Source organism: Polypterus senegalus, chromosome 15, assembly GCF_016835505.1.
Source record: "Polypterus senegalus isolate Bchr_013 chromosome 15, ASM1683550v1, whole genome shotgun sequence".
Lineage (NCBI taxonomy): Eukaryota > Metazoa > Chordata > Cladistia > Polypteriformes > Polypteridae > Polypterus > Polypterus senegalus.
In genome coordinates this window covers 101,053,383-101,077,951 of record NC_053168.1, presented here as the reverse complement: position 1 = coordinate 101,077,951, position 24,569 = coordinate 101,053,383, and positions in this window count along the sequence as shown.

The following is a 24,569-nucleotide window of genomic DNA, read 5'->3' as shown; positions in this document are numbered from 1 at the left end:
TGACTGACACTTTTAGTGCATCAGGTACGGTGCCATGCAGTAATGAACTATTGATAATGGTTAAAATAGGCTGCAAGAACATCCATTGCACTTTTACTAGTTTTGTTGGCACTGGATCTAGGGAACAAGTAGTGGGCTTCATTTTAGTAATTAAAGTTAAGACTTCCTGGTGAGTTACAGGATTAAAATTATTAAAGTGCTGAATGCAATGTGCGACAGGGTCTGCTAAGCTAGTATTTGGTTTGTACTGTGATGCTGAGATCTGGGATCTTATATTTTTAATTTTCTCATTGAAGAAGTTCATAAAGTCTGTACTGCTAATATCTGTTGGTATTTTGCACTGTTGATCTGAATTCCCATTTGTTAATTTAGCCACTGCTCTAAAAGGTACCCTAGGATTTTTATTATTGCTATCTATTAATGTAGAATTAATTAATTAATTAATTATTAATTAATCCGGCTTGTCTAAATGAGCATTTGCATACAACAAGTGACTCTGTTTGTGGCGTGAGTGCAGAATGGGCTTCTTTCTCATCACCCTGCCATACAGATTTTCTTTGTGCAAATTGTGCTGAATTGTAGAACGATGTACAGATACACCATCTGCAGAAAGATGTTCTTACAGGTCTTTGGAGGTGACCTGTGGGTTGTCTGTAACCATTCTCACAATCCTGTGCATATGCTGCTCCTGTATATTTCTTGGCCTGCCAGACCTGGGTTTAACAGCAACTGTGCCTGTGGCCTTACATTTCCTGATTGCATTCAGTTGAAACTGACAGTTTAAACCTCTCAGATAGCTTTTTGTAGCCTTCCCCTACAAAATGATCTTTTAAGAGTTGCTTTGAGGATCCCATGCTGTCAAAGGGAGATTCAAAAGGAAGCACAACTTGCAGTTGACCACCTTGGATTGGACACACCTGTCTATGAATTTCAAGGTTTAATGAGCTAATCCAACCAATTTGGTGTTGCAAGTAATCAGTAGTGAGCAGTTACATGCATTCAAATCAGCAAAATGACAAGGGGACCCAAATTTTTGTACAGCCAGTTTTTCACATTTGATTTAATTTCATACAAATAAATACTGCTTCACTAAAAATCTTTGTTCGGAAAACATCCCATTACTCAGGTGTTCTTAGGAAATGAAAGACATACCAATGTTATCTTTTTTGTTAAAGGTAGAGTAAATTATTATGCAGGCTGAGAGGGGTTCCCTGTACTGTATATATAGTGGAAGTCAACCCCAACACAGACAGACGCATGAGACACAAGTTTAAACACATAGGACTTTTATTTTCTTTCTCTCTTGTGGGAAATATCTTCCCCATCTCCCACAAGTATAACACAGACCCAAAAGTACAGCACAATACACAATTCTTTTCTTTTATTTCTTATATTTTCTCTTCCTTCTCTTCTCCTCCAAGCCTCCAAGCAAGCTTTGTGGTGTTCTGTATACAGTATGCATATATTTGGGGTCAAATGCAAACATTAAATAGTTTATTTTATAATTTATTGTGGTGTAGGTTTCATAGATATGTATATTTTTTCTTCATAATCTCCATGACATTTGATACAAGTTCTTCAGCATTTACAAATGGCATAGATTCTTCGACAAAAATTTTTTTTTGGTTGTGTGTGCAGCCATTCATACACCACTTTCATCTATCCATCCCCTTTTTGAATAGTCAAAAAATATAGTAATCACTTGGGAGTGAGGTATGGCAGATGTGGCAGACACTTGAAGTACACATCCTCAATGGTTGTAACTCTTGCATGGGCAGTACAGGGCCGAATATTGCCATGTTGCAACAAGTAACCCCTTGCTCTGAAGTCCACATCATTTGGATTTGACTGTGGTTTAACTTCTGGAATTGACTCTGATGTCACTACTGACATGCTCAAGAAGAATCTGCCATAGAACTAATACTGTTTCAAAAATTCCTACTCCATATGTACACTTGTTGGAGTGACAGTCATGTATCACTGCACTGAACCATCACTTGTCAATGAATAGCGATGGGTTTCACTTTTTCTCTGCTCAGAAAGCGAATGACAGTATGCTGCTGCCCTTTAATGCATGTTTGCATTTCGGCTGCCATTTTTATACTGTTTTTATGATGTCATGTAACTTGTCTGTAATGTGCTTCCACCACTGGACACTCCTAATATCATTGTTAACAATATTGCCACTTAGACAATTGTATGGTGTCCAGAATTTCTATTGTAGTTTAAAGTTTTTATTTGGCTCAACCTCGTTTAATTTTTTTATAGACAATTGTAAGAAGGCAAGTGAACTTATTCATATTTGGACCGTTATTTTGAATGTAAGGGAAGAAAATATAGTCTTGAAAATAATACCTTTTAAAACAAATCTTCATCTCAGATTTTTCGGCAGCCTAATATGTTAAAGCTAACATACAGTACAATATGTGGATTTGCTAATACAGCACATCACATTTCCCCTTTCAATCTTGTCTAAACCAAGTCCAGAAATATTTAGCATATAAGTTGCTATTTGGTTCTACATTTAAGAATTAAGAATTAAAATAGTCCTTTATTTTTGAAAAACTATTATTATTAACCTGGAAGTAGCAGAGGCCGTTTAGATTAAATGTAAATAACTTCTCCTGTTACGAACTAATGGAAAATTCCTTCCTTTTAAAACAGAGGCTATTTCTTAGAAGCAGGCACTTGACCTTGGGGAAGGATGTACTAATGATGAAAAATATGAAAAAATACTTAGGAGGGGATGTCTTTTGAATGGCATCTATCTATAAATAAGAAGTTCATGCATACATTTCACATTTTCCTGTACTTTTGCTTCTTGTTTTATGTCCTTCGCTTTTATTGTTAAATTCTTTTATTAAAGATCAATCTTTCTGCCTCATAGATCCAGTGCTCTGAAATTTAACCCTGTGTGGGGTTACAAGATCTCCAAATGTCTATGTCAATATATTCTCTCTTGTCTCATTTATAAAACTTTACATAGATTAGGGTGTGAAAGTATACAGTATTTATGACAAAAATCAGGAAAACAAGCCTGAGAAAAAAAAAAATCTGATTTGTAAAACCTGGCATATACACATGTGTATGCAACTTACCCTTTACAAATCATCTTGGTAAGGTGTATACGTGAATGTGCCTTGAGCCCCACCTGATTACCACCCTCAAACAGCCACATATGAACTATGCTAATTAATCTTATACAGATTCAGTCATTATGCTACAGACATTAATTGGCTAGTAGAGAAGCTTCCCAGCTAATGTTCCCAGCAATCACGTAATGTACAGCACAATTAACAAGTCATTTGCCAATGCAACTTTGCCTCATACTAAATAAATTATGGGTTGACCTAGGCCACCAAGCCAAAACGTTTGTCAGTCTCATCTTGGCATCACAAATAACATGCATATTAATAGAATGTATTGAAACGGCATATAAAAACAGATGTGCCATCATTGCAATTTGAGTGCAGTCAATTGCCCTAATTACGTTAGGACAACCAAACACTGCTGAAAAGTGCCTTTTTATATTGGCCTGTACACCCACAGGATATGGAAATAGAATGTAGTGCCTTGTCCATCATTGAATGACTTCCTGCGCAACAGGAATGATGTCGCTGAAGTTTAGATGAGATATTCCTTACCTTTTGGTCAGTTACCTGTGGTAGGTGCTTGTTGAAGAAAGCCAACTGTTATTAAAACATGTAGGTGTACAGGTGTAGCTCAATTTTCTTTGTCTTCTTAATGCCTGATTTAATTCCAAAAGATTAGCTCTTGGGTGCCCAAATTGGCCCTTTTAATTAGCTTTTTGATTCAGTGAACCTCTCTTGAAGTGATTTTATCAGGCTAAACTTCCACAGTTTAGAAAACTGTGTTGCCCTTTCTTGTACAGTTCCTCTGTGTTACTTGACCAGTCTTGCCTGTCATTGATGTGGATCCCCAAATACTTGTAGTAGTGGACCACCTCAACATGGACTCCCTGAATATTGACCAGACATAAGGGCTCTTGGGTGCGGGGAAAGTCAATAACCAGTTCATTGGTTTTGCTGATGTTAAGATGCAGACAATTCTTTAGCACCAAGAAATAAAGTTGTTCACTTGCATCCTATACTGTGTCTCATCCTCCTTATTAATATTCCTCATAAGTGCATAATCATCACAAAATTTCTATATGTGATATTTTTATAGTCTAAAATGTACAGATTAATCTATATATATAAAAGTCAACGTGTGTATGTATGTATGTATATTCCAGCATCACTTCCGAATGACTGAAGCAATTTTCATGAAACTTGGTACAGATATTCCCCATTGGTCGACTAAAAATACTGTAGGGTGAAATCAGCCCTAACACACCCCTTTCTAGGTAGGGTGGGGGGTGATCTTGCGGTCTTGTATGCATGTTATCATCCAGTTACACTTGGAACAACCACCAAAGGGCGAACTGGAGGCGACTGCCAGCATTCTTTATGTTTGAGCACCACCGTGCCCCTGTTGCTTTTGAAATTAAATAATTGGCCGGGTTGGCACCCCAACTATTTTTGGGACTCATTCTGTCTTTGTGACTCGACCAGCCATATATATATGTTATATATAAATGTCTACGCACGGACGTGTGTGTGTCTGTCTGGCCTGGAAGTGAGACGTAGAGTCAGTGTAAGGGCTCCAGCTCCGAGGATATAGAAGTGAGGCCAGCACACCGGCAAAACGAAACCTCCTAAGAAAGACAGTCGCTTAGCTGCTAATGCACAAATGATGCAAGCACATTGGCAACACGAATCGTCCTAGCAGAGAGATACCCAGAGTAGTTCTGACGATTTCAATACTTTCTAGGATCACTTACACAGTTAGTATATATAGATATAAATAATAAATCTATTCATATATATAAAAGTCAATGTATGTATGTATGTATGTGTATATATATACAGTATATATGTGTTCCTAAAAAACTTCAAAACAGCTGGGGCAACTTTGATGACACTTGGCATACATACGTTTCTGTACCTGGAAAAATGATAGGCTACTTTACAACTTTTACAAACCCCCCAAATGATTGGTGCGATTTTGAAATGCCTGCAATAAGGCTGTTGGCCAAGTGCAATCTAAGGCTAAAAAGATTAAAGAACTGCGAAGACAAGGAACTCCAGAGGAGTGGAGTAGCTGGCTTGTGATAATGAAAGAGAGAGCTTGAGCTTCAAGAATTTCAGAGACAGCACAACAGCGTAAGGGCTGACTTCAGGATATGAGGGAAAGAGCTACTATATCTAGAGCTTCAGAAACCGAACAACAGTGTGACATTCGACTTCAGGAGATGAGGGAGAGAGCTACTACATTTAGAGCTTCAGAAACCGAACAACAACATGACATTTGCATTACAGATAAGAGAGAGAGAGCCAGAATGACCAGGGTTCCAGAACATTTTAGCTTGCTGTTGGATGGATTTCACTATGACCAGCATAAGGACTACTCAAACATACAAGTGTTACAATCGGGAAAATGGACATACTTTGTAGTTACTGTCAAGCCAAAAAGTTTAAATCAGAGTCTCCTGGAATGTGCTGCAAAAATGGGAAAGTGAAGCTATCCCGATTGGAATCACCTCCTGATGAATGTTTGTCTTACACATTACAAGATACAAGTATTTCCCCGGTAACATCCTACCAGAGTTTCTAAATTCCCTCGATTCAGCTGGATTGCCACCACATCGTCTTACACTTAAATTTGGATGTCCTATTATATTATTATGAAACCTCGACCCACCATAACTATGCAATGGGACAGGGCTGTGTGTAAAGAGAATGTTGCCCAATGTCATAGAAGATACCATCTTGGCAGGAAATAGAGAAGCCGAGACAGTTTTCATTCCACGGATACCTCTCATTCAAACGGATCTCCCATTTAGTTTTAAGAGACTACTACTCCCAGTGAGACTTGCGTTTTCCCTCACAATCAACAAGTCACAGGGGAAGACTCTGGAGTTGATTTAAGATCATCATGTTTTTCACATGGGCCACTTTATGTTGAATATTCAAGGGTAGGTTCCCCAAAATATGTGTTTATTTTTGCACCTGGAAACGAAACTAAGAATGTAGTTTACAAACAAGTATTGCAATAATATGTTAGCTGAATTAATTTCTCTCTCCCTATCTCTCAATATTATTTTTAAATCAGGGAATGATTTTACTCTAATTTTTTAATCATATCTTCTTCTTTTTGACACTCACAACCATTATGATTTTTGTCACGTTAATTAATTTTATAATGTCCAGGGTTCCTCAAAAGAAAGATGCCCAAAAATGGGCCTTACAATGTAAGAAAGATATGAATTGCAGTATACTTTCTCTCACAATGTTTTGATTTGAAAAGACCAGTCAATGCCAGGTACTCTGCTAGTGCTAATTGTCTTCTTATGCAAGAATTATATTTCCACCATCCCTAAACAACGTATTTAATATATGAAATAGGATGACGTGGTTCTGTTGGCTTCAAGGGACAGTGACTTCCAGCTCTCACTGGAGCGGTTCACAGCCGAGTGTGAAGCAGCGGGGATGAGAGTCAGCACCTCTAAATCCGAAGCCATGGTTCTCTGCTGGAAAAGGGTGGAATGCTCTCTCCGGGTTGGGAACACATTACTGCCTCAAGTGGAGGAGTTCAAGTATCTCGGGGTCTTGCTCATGAGTGAGGGAAGAATGGAGCGGGAGGTTGACAGACAGATCGGTGCAGCATCCGCAAATATTGCAGGCTCTGTAGTGGTCCGTCGTGGTGAAGAAAGAGCTGAGCCAAAAGGCAAGGCTGTTGATTTACCAGTTGATCTACATTCCTATCCTCACCTATGGCCATGAGCTTTGGGTAGTGAACAAAAGAGCAAGATCGCGGATACAAGCGGCCGAAATTAGTTTTCTCCACAGGGTGGCTGGACTTTCTCCTAGAGATAGGGTGAGGAGTTCAGTTATCTGGGAGAGACTCAGAGTAGAGTCGCTGCTCCGCCGCATTGAGAGGAGTCAGCTGAGATGGTTCAGGCATCTGGTCAGGATGCCTCCTGGACGCCTCTCTGGGGGGGTGTTCCGGGCATGTCTCACTGGGAGAAGGCCACAGGGCAGACCCAGGACCCGCTGGAGGGATTATATCTCCCGACTGGCCTGGAATCGCCTTGGGGTCCCCCCAGAGGATCTGGAGGAGGTGGCTGGTGGAGATAGAGGTCTGGGCTTCCATGCTTAGGATGCTGCCCCTGCAACCCGACTTTGGATAAGCAGTGGACAATGGATGGATGGATGGAAATAGGTTTATCATTATACCCTTTTAGAAGTTTATATACTGATTTATATTTTCTTCCTTTAAATAATTGTGCCTCAAACACGGTTTAGTATTTTGTCAAAAGATTTGTATTACAAGCAAAAGAAAATTCTACACATAACTCTGTGTCAGGCCTTCTCGATCAAACAATAAAAAATGGAAAATTTCTTTGGACCTTCAGGTAGCAGCTGTCACAAAAAAAAATCAAATTGATATTTCATTTCATCTGTCCATTTTCTGATCCTGAAGTTTTTCTATTATTTTTACATACAGAGCTGCAATGCCTATTAAAAAAACAATCATACAATTTAAAAACACACATGAACTATTGCAATATATACAATATATATCAATACATATCCTGAACTTGCAAGTCAGCTATATAAGTAAAATCACAATGTCTGTGATTTAATCAAGCAACTTTGTTTGATGTTATTTATTCGCCTCACGTCACCTCTCAGATTGCATCTTGTCTGTTTGTTTGTCTGTTGTTTGTTTGCTAATCATATATAGGGGGCTGAACTAATTTTCAGGAAATATTGTATGTATTTTGCAGTTGGTTCAACATAAATATTGGCTATACGGCATCGTATAATTTTGTCGGATGGGTTTATTGGGGAGCAACCCCAAAACTATTGATCTTAATGATATTTTGCACAGAGTTAAAGTCCAGGCTACAAGTCATTTCAAAAATGTAATCAAGAAAAGGTGGTTGTAATGTCAAGTGCATAAAACTGCACTGAGTCAAAATTCATGAAATTCTGCGTGTATATTACTGTTGATAAAATTAAAAATCTAGACTTTAAGGCCTTTTAAAAGATCTGTACCATAATGGGGCTGTAATGGAGAGAGGTGCAAAACCAAAAATATGTCATCTCTCCAAAATGGATCAGTTGATTTTAATGAATTTAGCAGATTATTTAGGTTTTGCACTGCTTTCAATGAAGGCTATATTCCATGTCAGTTACTCTATAGAAACAATGTTGGTTATGGGGTGAAGGAGGTCAATATAAAAATCAAAAACAGTTATGTCTACTTTCACAAAATTTATATTTACATTATTGTTCAAGCAATTTAAACTATATGCTTGATTTCAAGGATTTCATTGGGGAATTTATAATGAGAAAGTCAACATGAAATTTTGCACATGTATTACGGCTAACTCAATGAAATATAGAGGGTTTATGGAGTTTCAAAAGCTTGATGATGAACAGGGGTTCAGTAGAGTGAACATCACAAACACCCATTGCAGCTGCGTTTACCCAAAATTACCAAAATTCCGCAGCTTCAGTATGCTTAAGGGGATTCTGGCAAAAGGCTTGACACGTTGAAATGATTCCACAGACAAAATATCTTTGTTTTTAAAAGCTTTAGTAAAAGTTCAAAGTAAAACAGTTCACACAGAAATAGAGAAAAAAATTGATATAGCAAAAAAGAGAAGTTCATGTTTAAGTAAAGTTCTGTTTAAAGCTTATAAATCTTGTTTCGTTTCTATAAGTTTGCCTATACAGCTGAACCATTTGTAAATGTTCAGAAAACTGTATGCTTCTCCCATTTTTATGCTATAAATGGGTCTTTCAGTCCCTGCTACCAATGGAACCTGTTCTAAACAACTAAAACTGACTTAATTAACACACTTTATCTCAGATATAGCAAGAAAGCTCTATATCTTATTAACATACAGGGGGTAGAAGACTGTACCATATTCTAATAGCAATTCTTCAACAGGAAGTGCCTTCAGCCCACAGAGTTGCTTTTGCAGGTGTTACATGCCCTCCGAGGCTAATTGGAATAGCTGGAGGGGAAGACAGTCGCGTCTGTGAAGACGCTGCAACAGTGGGTGGATCGGCGTGGCACAGCAGGGCAGGTAAGTGTAACTGCCCCCGTATAGAATAAGGGAGACACCGCCGAAAAGACCCGTGAGGTGAACGATCGGAATTGAGTTGGGGGCTCCAACAGTGGACGCAGCAGTGGGTGCTGCTTGTGTGGCAAGGGGGGAGAGAGCAAGAGGGCCGGTGGGACGCTGGCTGATGTGTGTACCCTAAGCCCCAGTCTTACGCCGCTCCACAGGGTCTCCTTTCATGCCATAAGGAGACGCAGACCATCACAGCATCCCAGAGGAAGAGAAGGAATCGAGAGAAGAGAGCCGGTTCCTCCGATAAGGGCGGTCGTGAAGCAGGCTGCTCATGTCTGGAGAAAGGCCGTCCTCTGCGGAGGCAGAGGGAAACCCCAGAGTCAGCGGAGATGGCAGGGGCACGAGCGGTCCCATCTGTTGACCTAACTAGAGGGGCACGGAACCCACGGAGGGGTTGCCGAAGAGGCAAGTTCCGGGGTGCCGGTCGGAGGGAGGAGCGTTGCCTGTGCGCGGCATGGAAGAACGCCAGGTGGTGGTGTCCAGGCAGCATCTCTGCCCCTGTTTCGGTATTTGATGTTGCAGGACCGGACCCTGGACATGCAGTAGGATCCCGCTTCATTGGGGACCTGCCCTCATGGGACGGGCCGCTATGCCCGACGGGTCTTTGCTGCCGATCGGGCACTGTCACAGGAAGCTGGGGGTGGTTCCCAGCCACGACACCCAGGAGGACGGAGGAGAGCTTACACCTTCCCCAGACCACGTGGGGGTGACCGCCCTGGTGACTTTGGGGACCACGGGAACTGAGCTTGGAAGCTCAACCCTATAGGGGCCTGTGGTCACCACCAGGGGGCACCCCAATACTTGAGCAGCCCTGGAGAAAGGCGGAAGATTACCGGGAGGCGCCTGGAGCACGTTCGGGTATGGAATAAAGGGTCCGTCTCCCTCCATTCGATGGCTGGAGTCAGGAGTGGAGAAGACAAGGTCTTGGAGGAGAGGAGTGGAGGAGGATGTGTGTGTGTATGTTCCAGCATCACGTCCGAACGGCTAGAGCAATTTTCATGAAACTTGGTACACATGTTCCTTATTGGTTGACTCAAAATACTGTAGGGTCAAATCAGCCATAATCCACCCCCTTCTGGGTAGGGTGGGGGTGATCTTGCGGTCTTGTATGCATGTTATCATCCAGTTGACACTCAGAATGACCACCAGAGGGCAAACTAGAGGCGCCTGGCATCATTCTTTATGTTTGAGCGCCACCGCGCCCCTGTTGCTTTTGAAATTAAATAGAGTTATATACACGTGGAAGTGTGTGTGTCTGTCAGGCCTGGAAGTGAGACTTAGAGGGCTCCAGCGCCGAGGATACACAAGTGAGGCCAGTACACCGGCAAAAGAAAACCTCCTAAGAAAGACAGTCACTTAGCTGCTAATGCACAAATGATGCGAGCACTTCGGCAACATGAATCCTTCTAGCAGAGAGATGCCCAGAGTAGTTTTGACAATTTGAATACTTTCTAGGATCCTGTGCTGTTAAAAGCTTACACAGTTAGTATATACTTACTATAGGCGACATTTTTCTTAAACAATTAAAAAAAACACGAGGGCAAAGTGGAGGTGACTGCCAGCATTCTATTATATTTGAGCACTGCCGCGCCCCTGTTGCTTTTCAAATTAAATACAATTGGCTGGTTCCGAGCGTCAACTGGATGATAACATACATACAACACCGCAAGACAAACAAATTAGGGAGTCTTTATCCATCCATCCATTATCCAACCCGCTATATCCTAACTACAGGGTCACTAGGATCTGCTGGAGCCAATCCCAGGCAACACAGGGTGCAAGGCAGGAAACAAACCCTAGACAGGGTGTCAGCCCACTGCAGAATACCCATGCAAACACGGGGAGAACATGCACCCGGGAAGTGAATCCAGGTTTATTGTCTGTTGATTTATTTTTATTTTTAAAGTTGTGTTTTTTAAATTATGTTTTTCTCAAACAATTAAAAAATTCTTTATTTTCCTCCCAGCCAACGCTGGGTATTTCAGCTAGTAATAATAATATAATGTAAAAACTAAAGTCTTTGGTTCTGTAGTAAATGGGGGCATTTGCATATTCCTCTTATATTTCTATTGGTGTTCTCAAGGTACAGTAAAAAAGGGGGACCGGAGGGTGTGTTCCAACTATAGAGGGATCACACTCCTCAGCCTCCCTGGAAAAGTCTATTCGGCGGTTCTGGAGAGGAGGGTCCGTCGGATAGTCGAACCTCGGATTCAGGAGGAACAGTGTGGTTTCCGTCCTGGTCGCGGAACAGTGGACCAGCTCTTCACCCTTAGCAGAGTCCTGGAGGGTGCATGGGAGTTTGCCCGACCGGTCTACATGTGTTTTGTGGACATGGAAAAGGCATTCGACCGTGTCCCTCGGGGAATCCTGTGGGGGTGCTCGGGAGTATGGGGTACCGGACCCCCTGATAAGAGCTGTTCGGTCTCTGTACAGCCGGTGTCAGAGCTTGGTCCGCATTGCCGGCAGTAAGTCGAGCCCATTTCCAGTGAGAGTTGGACTCCGCCAGAGCTGCCCTTTGTCACCGATTCTGTTCATAACTTTTATGGACAGAATTCCTAGGCGCAGCCAGGGTGTTGAAGGGGTCCAGTTTGGTGGACTCAGGATTGGGTCACTGCTTTTTGCAGATGATGTTGTCCTGTTTGCTTCATCAGGCCGTGATCTTCAGCTCTCTCTGGATCGGTTCGAAGCTGAATGTGAAGCGAATGGGATGAGAATCAGCACCTCCAAATCCGAGAGCATGGTCCTCAGCCGGAAAAGGGTGGAGTGCCCTCTCAGGGTTGGGGGAGAGATCCTGCCCCAAGTGGAGGAGTTCAAGTATCTCGGGGTCTTGTTCACGAGTGAGGGAAGAATGGAGCGTGAGGTCGACAGGCGGATCGGTGCAGCGTCCGCAGTCATGCAGGCTCTGCATCGGTCTGTCGTGGTGAAAAAGGAGCTGAGCCGTAAGGCAAAGCTCTCAATTTACCAGTCAATCTACGCTCCTACCCTCACCTATGGTCATGAGCTATGGGTAGTGACCGAAAGAACAAGATCGCGAATACAAGCGGCTGAAATGAGTTTCCTCCGCAGGGTGTCTGGGCTTTCCCTTAAAGATAGGGTGAGAAGCTCAGTCATCCGGGAGGGGCTCAGAGTAGAGCCACTGCTCCTCCGCATCGAGAGGAGTCAGATGAGGTGGCTCGGGCATCTGATCAGGATGCCTCCTGGACGCCTCCCTGGTGAGGTGTTCCGGGCACGTCCAACCGGGAGGAGGCCCCGGGGAAGACCCAGGACACGCTGGAGGGACTATGTCTCCCGGCTGGCCTGGGAACGCCTTGGGATTCTCCCGGAAGAGCTGGAAGAAGTGGCTGGGGAGAGGGAAGTCTGGGCCTCTCTGCTTAAGCTGCTGCCCCCGCAACCCGACCTCGGATAAGCGGAAGAGGATAGATGGATGGATGGGTTTCTATTGGTGTTCTCAAGGTACAGTAATCCCTCGTTTATCGCGGGAGATAGGTTCCAAGGCCGGCCGCAATAACTGAATTTCCGCGAAGTAGGGACACCATATTTATTTAATCATTTAACATGTATTTGGACGTTTTAAAACCCTCCCTATAGTGTTTACAACCCACCCTTTACTCTATTAATAACAGGGACAACTGTCAAGCAATATGAAATCGGTAGATAAGTTTACAGTTATTGTATAGCGAAGTACACGTACCTATATATGACGTGATTATGGTGATGAATATGCTGTGTAGTAAAAATGATGACGATGAAGGTGATGATGACTTTTACTGCACAGCAGATGACTGTATTTTATGCCTCTTCAGATGGCTGTGCCATTTCCTGGAGCACCTCATCCATGGTTTCCGAAGGTATATCCGTAGTAATAGTAGGAACTGGCTCTTTTTGGCGAGGCTGCAAAAACATTGTGATCGGCAGTTGCTGCCGCTGCTTCTTTTCCGGTCGAAGAGCAGCTTGTAGGCAGTCATGACGTCGTCGACCTTGTTGCAAAATTGGACCGATCGAACCATATCGTTGTCCCATTCCTGTGACCGCTCTTGCAGATCCTTAGCCAGTCTGCAGCCACAGCCGCGAACGTTCTCCCTTCCTTCAACATATCCAGAAGTTTCACCTTCTCAGTGATCGTCATCATTCTTCGTTGGTGTTTAGGCTCAGCACCAGCCTTGGAAGAAGGAGCACGTTTGGGAGCCATTGCAGGGGGTGAAAATTGAAGCGAAGTTCAACACAAAGAAACCACAAAAAATCACACACGGTACAGTGTAAAGTAAACCGCTCGGCGAGAAAGCTTGAAGCGAAATGGCCGCGACAGAGAGTCAAGAGGAGGTGCTGTGGGATCTGGACATCAGTCAAAGCACCAATCACGGGCCCGATTAGAAAGTGGGAAGCTGTGATTTGTCGTCTCCCTCCCATGTACCAATCACAGCCCGTGTTACAACGCACTTAGTCACCAAACTTGTTTTGTTGTTCTTAGACTAGGAAATACTACTACTATATTTAAAAACCCGCAAAGTCGTGAATCCGCGAAAAGTGAACCGCGAAGTAGCGAGGGATTACTGTACTGGCATTTCTTCCTGGACTTTAAAGCCACCCTGATTTACCAGTGTGAGTGATAAATGGTGTACAGTATGTATGCAATTCCAGGTCTAATCCAATTATTAAAATTCTCAAAGACATTGATAAAGCAGATCCAGCAGGATTCTTTCATCTTAAGTGTGAATCACATACTCTAGGACATCCTTGAAAAATAAGGGGAAAGTGCATTTAGGACTGAAGCCAGGAAGCTCTTCTTTACACAAAGAGTTATGGGAGTCTGGAACCAACTAAAGAGACATGTAGTTGAAGCAGAAACATTAACAACTTTTGAGGAGTATCTGGATGAGATATTGAGATGTTTACTTACTAGCTTAACAAACAAAGTTAAAGGATTGAATACTCTGCTCTTGTTTATCAACTTTCTTATGTACCTTTATTTAAGTGTGGCCCATGAATGACTGGCACTTCCTTTCTATAGAGTTTTTAAGAAAGTCTCCAACAATTTGAAACCCTAAGCAGGAAGGACTTGCGACAGAAAATGACTTGATAATAATAGTAATAATGTCACTAAAGATCTTATGATTTGAACATCTTGCTACATTTGATATCTAAACTGGAAATAGACCCAGACCAAATGAGTCATACCGCGAAAGAGCTCCACACTCATGTAATTTAAACCTTGTTTAGTTTTTGCATTACTGGCAATGAACAGCTTGTCAGATGCCCTGTCATTTCTCGATTTCTGTGTAGTTTGTTAATGCCATCTTCACATAAGGAATATCCTAAATTCTTTGTTTTTTGGTTTCATTTTTTAATTTATTTTGAATACCTTTAGAATAAACCAGGGTATAATGTTTACACTGTGAAGCATTTAATATAGTAGGTGACACACATAAACACACACACTCACTTTCATTAGAGCTACGTTTTCTATTCTTGATAACCCTGAGTCTTAGGATTGCACACATATATTGCCTTGGGATAAGAGACTGGAATAAACAATGTAATCTTTAAATCAACAGCAACAAACCGAAAATAGCACAGAAGAAAACACTTGGCTGACTGCTTCATTTCTCAAAGCTTTTATTGAGAATAAGAGACTCCAGTCAATCCAAATGTCAGTGTGAGATGCAGACCTTAGATAGCAGGAATGAATTATTTTTACAGAGATCAGCCTGAGCATAATGCTGTGCTGGTTGTATACTCACTTTGGCAGAAAAGTGACATCTGCAATAAGGACTTTTTAATTCTCTTTCATAACTTTTTTCAAGCCATCTTCATGTGTCGATTAGTGTCCATGGGGATTACATATACTGTATAGCAGACAGTAGAAAAGAAAGCCTAACCAATGTGTTTATGCTTCATATATCACTGGGGTGCACCCCAATTTCACCTTTGTTATTAAAGTCTAGAGCAGTTGTTTCCACGTTCAGTACTAGGGGGTTCCTGTGGCTCAAGATTTTTATTCTAACTTTTTAATTACACACTAATCTAATCTAATTACACACTTATATTAATTGGACATAAAATGACTGTGAAACTGGTTGAGATGAAAGCCTGCAGTCACTGGAGTCCCCCAGGACTGATCTTGGTAATCACTTTTCTAGAGACAGAGTTTCATTATTTATATCCATCACCCATCAATCAGTCTTTATATTATATAGTCCTTTATATTGTGATTTACATCCTAAACAGTGCTTTTGTTTGTAACCTACAATACCTGCCTGGTTCCATGTAGAAGTATTGCTTGAGAAAGCACCATTTCATTCTGGGATGGGTTCTCTGCATATGAAGTTGATTGTTTGTGCTTTGTAAAGCTTCCTAATATGTACAAAAAAAAAACCCTGAAATCTTTAATATATAATAGTCTACCAGACACTAGCAGATCAAGAAAACCTACATGTAGCTTCTGTTATTGTACAGAAGGGAAGAGACGTTTTAAAATAAGAACGCATTGGTATTTCACAAATCTGTTACCATCTATTCACAGTTATTCACTGTATGCAGTCTTATAGATCTAAATAAATAAAGGTTCTTTCTAGACCCTTCATGTGGATGGGTCGTTTTTTAAACCAAAAATGGTTCCCCTTCGACATTGCTCTGAAGAACTACTCTGGCGTCTTTATTTTTAAGTGTGTACAAAAACCACAACTGGAATATCTATGATGATCTAAAAGCAGTTTCAGTGCTGCTACTTGGAATGTAGCTTGGATATACATGTAATGTAGTTTTTTTTTGTGAATGGGACAGCCATGCTAGAGTGTCATTACTGGCTACTCCGTAAGCAACTGGTTCCAGGGTGGAAAATTGTAGCACATAAATCCAACAAAGATATTTTTGCATCATGTTTATATAAAACTTAGAATGATGAAAAATTTTGTAAAGGAGATAAACAAGGAATGTGAAGAATTTTGATATCTGAGACATGTTTCCACAAATAACTGATTCCATGACACAGGAAGGCATTTTTGTTGGTTCACAAATCAAGACATATGATCAATGACAAGCAGTTCAAAGATTTACTAGTGGTGCCGGAAGGAATCGCATGGAAAAAATGAAAAAATGTTGTTGAGAATTTTCTTGGCAACTACAGATCATCAAATTATGTCTGGCTAGTTGACAACATGCTTCACGCATACAAAACCGTGAAGAGCAACATGTCCTTTGTACTTCTTCCCTGCTGATATTGGTGCAGTTAATGATGAACATGGAGAAATCAGTATGAGGGCAAATGGAGTCCATCATGGATTCCAATGATGGAAAGGCAGCATCAGGGCAAGTGAAATCCATCCATACTATTGTTGGACATTGAAGATGCTCAGTATAAACAAAATCAGCAGCAAAACAATTTTAGCTTAAATGAACTAATGCAATGTTTTGGCAATGCAATCATTCAGTGCTCAAACATGAGGAAATTTCAAAAAGTGAAATTTGTGTTTCTCCAAATTCCTATGTCATACAGTCAAACTGAAATACATTTTGTCCAGCTTGAAGCTTCATAATCACCAAAATTTTTTCAGGAAGGGAAACTTTTGAAAACATGTGTTGTCCAATAACCAGAGCTGCAATATGAATAGCTAATCAGAACTGTCAGTACTCTTTAGACCTTCTGCTCTACTAGCCTTTAGCAGCTTGATAAATTTTAGGTAGAAGCTAAAGTGTCTAAGCCTGGACTTCTGTACTCCACCAAACTACTAATGGGTTTTCAGTTCATGATGCAAACAACAAACAAAATCTAGACATTGAGCACTGGCACCTTCTGGATAGATTGTTACCTGTTTCTGTCAGATTTGTGCCGAGATACCCACCATCCTGAAGAGAAGAAAACAGAAATATGTATAGGTGGACAATAAACATGATGAACTGTGTCTTGCTGGTTTGGCTCTTGTTTGGTTCTTTTTGCTGCTGGGAGAGATTTAGGTGTCTTGCAACATCCATAAGGATTAATGCAAACAGAAAAGGAATATAATACCTGCCCACAACAGGGCAGAAACTCGCCCACTTTGGGCTGCACTACTGATATAACAAAAGTAACTAAATAGATGGTAATAATTTAGATCCACACACAAGTCACCGTTATGGACTGGAGTAAAACACTCATGTTTCTGTCGAGATCATTATTAATACTGATATTTTTGGAAATTTGTATGAGAGGTCTATTTCAAAATTTTAAAAAAGAGAACAACATTAATAAATGTTAAAAATACCATGGCATCAAGGTGTAAACCAGGGAAAAAACAGATGTGGTTTTTAGAACATTTTTTCTAGGATTCTTAGCTAGGTTCAATAATTTAAAAACAAACCCACAGTCTACAAAATGATAGCCATCACCTTATGATGCTTCCAGTGGAGAAGCAGTTCAGATCAATTCATTCTTATTCAACGTACTTCCTGCTGAGATTCCTAGCACGCATGTTTCTGTATCAGGATAATACTTCATAAAGTGTCAGGTCTACAACACACATGTTCAGTACAGGTTGTTGAATCTATTGCAATTGGGGCCTCCTTGTGACTCTAACAGTGATATTATAGATGCACACGCTCTGACATAGCTTAGGGTAGCCCTTGCAGCCAGGATATCTTATTATAAAGCTGCCTCTTGGAGAACCTATCTATTTAAATGCTGTAGCTTAATGGAGCTGAGCAGAATACTGTTGCCCACAAAGGTCTGCCACCTTATGACAGATACTTATGCTAAACTAGTCATGCTTGCCAAGATGAATGTAAAACTTGATGAAAAAACTCTTTTCATACAGCTAACCAATGTTTTGCCTGCGGTGCTACTCATATTTGCCATTTTGATGCTTGAGGTTCAAGTGTTAAAGAGGCGAGTGGGTCTGAGAATGAGTAAATAAATCACTCTGGACAGATTAAATCTAAGTGGGACACCTCGAGGAAAGCAACAGGAATGATATATTAACCGGTACAGAGCAGAAATGGATTATGCTGGAAAACACCTTCCCAGTTTATGAGGATCTGGATCCAATTGTCAGCCGCTGGAAACCCAATAAATCAAAAAGTTTGAAAAAAAATTACATTACCAGTAAAAAAGGAAAATAGCTTTTCATTTAAACATCACTGGTACAATGTTTAGGTCCCTCTAGCTCTGCACCGAAACATTAGAACCTTGTGCCTTTGCTCAGGCTGAGAGCACCCATGAATGACTTCAACATCAGCTCACTTTGATTAATCTGTGGTTGTTCAGAGAAGGTGCTTAAAGAAGAAATAAAATCTGAAACAAAATAAGCTGATGCCAGCGAAGAGAAAAATAAAAAATGCAAATGAATAATGGAAAGAATAGTAGCTCAGGGTGACTATTCTGTTTCACACAGTGATTGATTTTAAACTTGTTTGTCACATAATATCAGGCAATAAGACTTGGGGGGAATCAAACATTAAATAGCAATAGCATAGAGTTCACAGCAGTAATGTTAAAAATGGACAAAGAAAACTTTAAAAGGTCCTGAAGGTCAATATGACCTATACATAGGTCTTCTATGCACTGCTATGACCTGAGATTAAAGACTTACAATGTAAAGTTGAAGAAACTAAATTTCTAGATTTCTGCTGTCTTAAATTCACTGGACAAAAAATGAATCACCTCCTGTGTAAGAGGTGACACATACTTCAGACATCAACAGAGGGCACCTAAGTATGAATATCATCCTACAAATAGCTGTATCATGTGCTATGTGGCATGCCACTACGAGAAAAAGGGGTTGCACAGAAGACATGAATCATTTGCAAAAAGGGGTTATTGCATTCAGCCATGTGGTAATGAACTCCTTTCATTCCTAGTCATCAACCGAGATGGATAGGACAATGAGAACACAAACAATAAGTCTTGGTGCAAAAGTGCATAGTCTGTTTATTAAATGCAGCAAGTGTTCAAAAGTGTGGTGCAGTTTCAAGTCTTCAATAATAAAATAATCTTAAAAAAATACTGTACTGTGATGAAGTTAAAAATCAATTAATAATGTCAATAAATAAACCTAGGATAAAGGCAGAATCAGAATGAGCTTCTCATCTCACTCTACAGTGCTGCTCCCCCTTTCTCTATCCCACTTCTTGCCCTGCTCAACCATCTCCCAGCTATACTTAGCAAATGACTCCCATTCCAGTCACCTTCCATCAGCAAAGCAGAAAATGGTTGGGAAGCTCACACTTTACTTAAAATTAAATTGTATGGGGCTGTATTTTTTCAGATGTTGATGATGTCAGAGGAATCCCAATGATCTAATAGCAGTTGAGAGAGACCGGGCACCAGCATCCCATTATTGCTTGATTAATTTTTTTGTGAAATGATAGTTGCATGAACTTGCATGTTTTGCCAGTCATAAGTAAAAAAGTGATTGATTAGAGACGTGGACAAACTTGTTGGTAGTTTTCCATGAAAAAAGCAGTACCCACATTTTTCTCTGAAATAAATTGAAAGTGACAAAAGTAATTGGAATCAGTCTTTTTTTAAATCTTTCATTTAATAGAATATTTTGAATAAAATAAGACATTAATAGGATTCTTAACCTAATATTTTAATGCACAACCTTTAGAGACAGTCACTGTAGACAAATAATTCCCAGAGCTCTAACTGAAAGTTCTGCACCTGTCAACAGGTAGTTTGTTTGGCCCAGTCTTCCTGGGCAAACTGCTTCAGCTGTTTCAGGTCTTCAGGGTGCCTTCTCCAGACTGCATGTTTCAGTTCTTTTCATAGATGATTCAAATCAGGGTTTGTAAAAGGTCACTTCAGAACTGTACAATGTTTCTTAGCCTTTCTTATGTGCATGTAGCTGTGTTTTGGGCCATTAAACTCTGGTCCAAGTTTGGTCTGGGACACATGATGATGCCAAACAATAGAATGACTACTTTTCTCCATTTAAATAGGCTGAATGGCTGATTAAATGATTGGAGAAGTGTGTGATACAAATTAAAGAAAACAATGTGAAAAATCACTCTAAATCAATTATTTATGATTTTTGCTAGGGGTGCCAGCAAATGTGTCCAGCTATTTTAGAATAACTTTGTAGAATAAGTAATACTTTATTATACATTATTTATATATTGCTTATTATTCACCTGTTTTGCTTTACTCAATGAGATATCGAAGGCACAGAAGTTTACATAGGAAAATTGATTTTCCTTTAATCTCATATTTTAGGAAGCATACAGCATTCTTCAATGAGCCGTAAAGGTACCAACAAATTTGTCCGCATCTGTATTATTGTGAGGTAAGTAAATGTTTAGGTTAAAAGAATCTGCAAACATACTGGAATTTTTCGTTATGGCCCTATCAGAGCTTTCATTGCAAGAATGACACTGGAGATTCAGGAGTTAGTACATCTATAATCAGCTCAACAAACACATTAATTTTCATTCACCTTACAGATGTTTCGCTGTACCAGCAGTTTGGACATGGAGAAGGTACAATTTCATATAATTCATACATGTTTCATGCAAATAATTTTAACAAGTAATCTTTTATTGCTTGAATATAAATTGTAGGTTTTCTTCCAAGCAGTAAAAGGTGAGACCAAGATCTCCACTGAAGACAATAGTGTAAGTAGAATAGAACATAACATAACCTCCTCAGACCTGTTCATTGCAGTTCAGGATCATGGGAAGCCAGAGCCCATCCCTGCATTACTTGACCCAAGCCACGAAACTAAAACAAGGTCAATAAGGTCAACACAGCTATGGAGAAAATGCACACCCACCATAAAAGCAGTGCCCAGGCCAAGCGTTGAACCCAGGGCTTTAGAATGGCTGGTGAAGTAGAGCTAGCCATACTGGCTCCTCTAGTTCCAATCCACTATTGTTTGCTTGAAGACTCTTATTTAATGGTGGCTTGTTACTTTAATCCTGGCAGATGGCAGCACATCATAACATGTCTAAATTATTTTCTAATTAATTTTTGTCCATCAATATTAAGCTACATTCAAAAGCAATGTGAACGCAAATCAGTAAAAAGTGAAGGCAGCTTCTGACTAAGGAAAAGTTCAGTCTTCCATGTGTTGTTTTAAATATTAAGGATCAGATTAATACAGAGAGAAACTTCTGAAGATCGCCAAAGGAGAGCAGCCAATCAGCCAAGTGCTGCCAAAGCATGCTGAAGATGAACGCATCTGTGGGTGCAATTAATAGTAACAGCAAGTTCAAAAGGGCGCACCGCCATCTGTCAGGCCTCTGACTACAGCCACTGGAAACTGTAGCAAGAGGAAAGCAATGATTTGAAAATATGCCCACATGCTCAGCAGCTAAGTGACCTGGTTAAGCGATGCAGATTTAAAAATCAAAAAGAAACACAATAATAATAAAAATATCTCAACACAGAGGTTAGCAAAGGGCAACACTCTTCTCTAAAAATCTCTTTGCTCACCCATTTGAGACTTAATTGCATACTGGAGTTTCAGACTGGGGCTGTCAGTGTTGACAAGTCAGTTCACGCTTCTCGCTGTTAAAGTATTTAAATGGCAAGTGCTGTAAATAAGACCTACTTGGGGAAAACTGATAAAGTACAACTGATTGCAGGTGATCCAGAGAAGAGCTAAAATTGTAACTACCTTCATTATCAGAAAAAAAAACCCAATGTTTTACATGTTGTCCTCGGCAACAGAACTAACTAATACGTTTTTTTAAAACTGTTAAATGAGAGCAAAAGATTAAGTAGAAGAGCAACTGCTTTGAATAAAGGTTACTGAAAAGTAGAAGGGATTGCAGACACATCTCCATGATATGCCCTTAAAATAATAACACCATCAGATTACAAGCCAAAAAAAAAACAAATTATTTTATCTTTCACTGCAAAATTCCATGTCTTCATCTCGATAAGACTTAAGAATAAGAATACCAGCATATTCTGATTGCTAGGTTCAGTATTATTTGGTACTTGCATGAGTAGGAGTGCTTCATAGCAGAGGCTTCTAAATTGTTTTAAGCCAAAGCCCTCCAAAATGTTATACCACCTGGTCACAAATTCCCACGAATATAAACCCATTGCTGTGAAACTAAACATGATTTTGGATCTTGGTTTCGCTAACAGCAGTTCCATTGCTCTAGACTGGGGTTCTCAACCTTTTTCATTGGTGTTCCACCTCCAGAAGTTGAAATGTTTTGAAGGACCAACATTTTTTTGATCTTAAATTGCTAAACTCTTACTAGGCACAACTAAATAGCATATTTATTTAACTCACCTCCCTAATATTGCATTTGTGAATTTTAACAAAGAATTATTCATAGTTTTTGTGTGAGTCTATGTTTTTTTAGTTTTCCATACATATGTCAGATGCTTTCTTATTTCTAATGTAAAACCAATAATGTGATATAATATGGAATAAAAAAGCCTTTTAATTCTTTGTATTTACAAAGGTGTACAATTAACTGTGAACCCAGATCCAGAACTAATGGTGAAAGAAAAAGAAAATGAACTCACAAATTCTTTGTTGTCACTATAAAGGCTAGGCCAGCTTCTTGACTGCCCAGTTCTACTTCTACTTCTGCCTGTTCAAGCGTTTAGTTTTTAAGGTATACTCCACCCAGCTACATATTTGAGCCTGAGTAGGCCAAAGCCTGGTAGTAGTACAGTATTATTTGTAGTGAGTAAAAAAATCTAGTGTAGTGTTTTCATGGGGAATGGAGATAAAATGGATGATACAATACAAGCCAATTGTAACCAGTACTGTAGAACAGAAAACAATGTGAAACAAATGCCATGGAAAAAAGAGAAAAACAATCTGACATTACTTGTGTTGCATAATCCACATGCCAATTATCCAATTGTTTGCTCAAAATGAACAAAACACATGCAGTTTTTGATGAAACATTGTTAAATTGATACTTCCAGAAAAATCAGTGCGTATCATAAACAGGAAATGCATGTCAGCTTGGATCAGCATTTTTGAACTGAAGGTCTGACTCTCCCCTTCATTCATTGGTCAAAAGTCTAATCTTCAGTTCAAAAACTAGATCATATTTATCCTGCGCTTCCTGTTTATGACATGCCCTGATTTTTATGTGCTTGTGTTGTGGTGATTAAGACATCATTCACATTTTATGATGCATTCTTCTGTAAAAAATCTGTGGACCTTGGTGCATTGTTTCCAGGTAGTGTCCATCCTGGCATGTGTCAGCTCAAAGAGGTAGACAAAGAGACAGAGTTGAGACCTCGGACACCATGGGCACAAATTGGCAAGTCTGGTGGACACGGAATAGAGAAACGGGGTCAGGTGAGTGACATAGAAGTTGACTGAATAAGAGCACTGCGAGGAATACTGGTGGAACTGGAATTCAGCCTATCAAGGAGATTCAGGTTTGTCTGCTATGTAACTGAAGGTCCTTTATAATGCCCTCTCCCCTTGTTTTCTCATGCAGCACCTGACAGCAACTAACATACTACACTGGCTGACAGCTACCACACTAGTCTATAACTACATTGATTTTCAGTTCTGTGTATTTAAAAACTACATGAGGCAATCTCAAGACAATCTTTATAACTGGAAATTAAATTTTTGATTCTAAGAGTGTCAACCTCATCAGGAGTTCCTGACAGTTTGAAAACCACTGCCTTATACATATGTGCAATATGTTCAATAAATAGTTATGAATGTAGCACACCATTAAATGAATGTCATTATTTATAAACAAAGTGAATAACACTGGCAAATAAAACTTTAATTATTTTCTATAAAATGTAAATCATGTATTAAAGCTATTGTTCCAATAACAAGAAAAGCAACAGTACATATACAACAACAGTGCTTCTTTTCTGTTGAGACCTCTATAGTGTCTGTGTGGTTCTCTTTACAACTGCTTCACTTGAATGTTCTGTCTCCAACAGTTGAGCAGATTCCAGAAATTGGGAGAGAAATCCAAAGCTGTTTGGTGATTTCCTCATTTGCAGTTTATCCTAATATTGTCATTGTGGAGATTACTTTAAAATACTTCAAGGCTTAAAGCAAAAATGAAATTCAGTAAAGAGGCAGTTCTATTTGGAAAGGCCCCAAGCCTCCAGCTCTTTTTAGTTGAGCGAATTTGCAGCTTCCCTTTTAGAAATTCCATATCTGTTCTTTTCAAATGAATGGGGCATCACAATTGTCACCGCATTAATTTTATATTATTATTCATGTCTTTTGGAATTTGTTCATTAATGCATATAGGAACAGGGCCTAAAGATATTGTTTCATTGGTTTGGAACTTGTTTGTATATGTTTGGTCCTTTAATAATATTTTAGTTACTTTAATAGCTGGCTTGTCATGGTTATTGATTTCTATTTGTGTTAAATATATTTTATTACATTTTAACTACTGGTTGTTTCATATAATATTTATTTAGAAT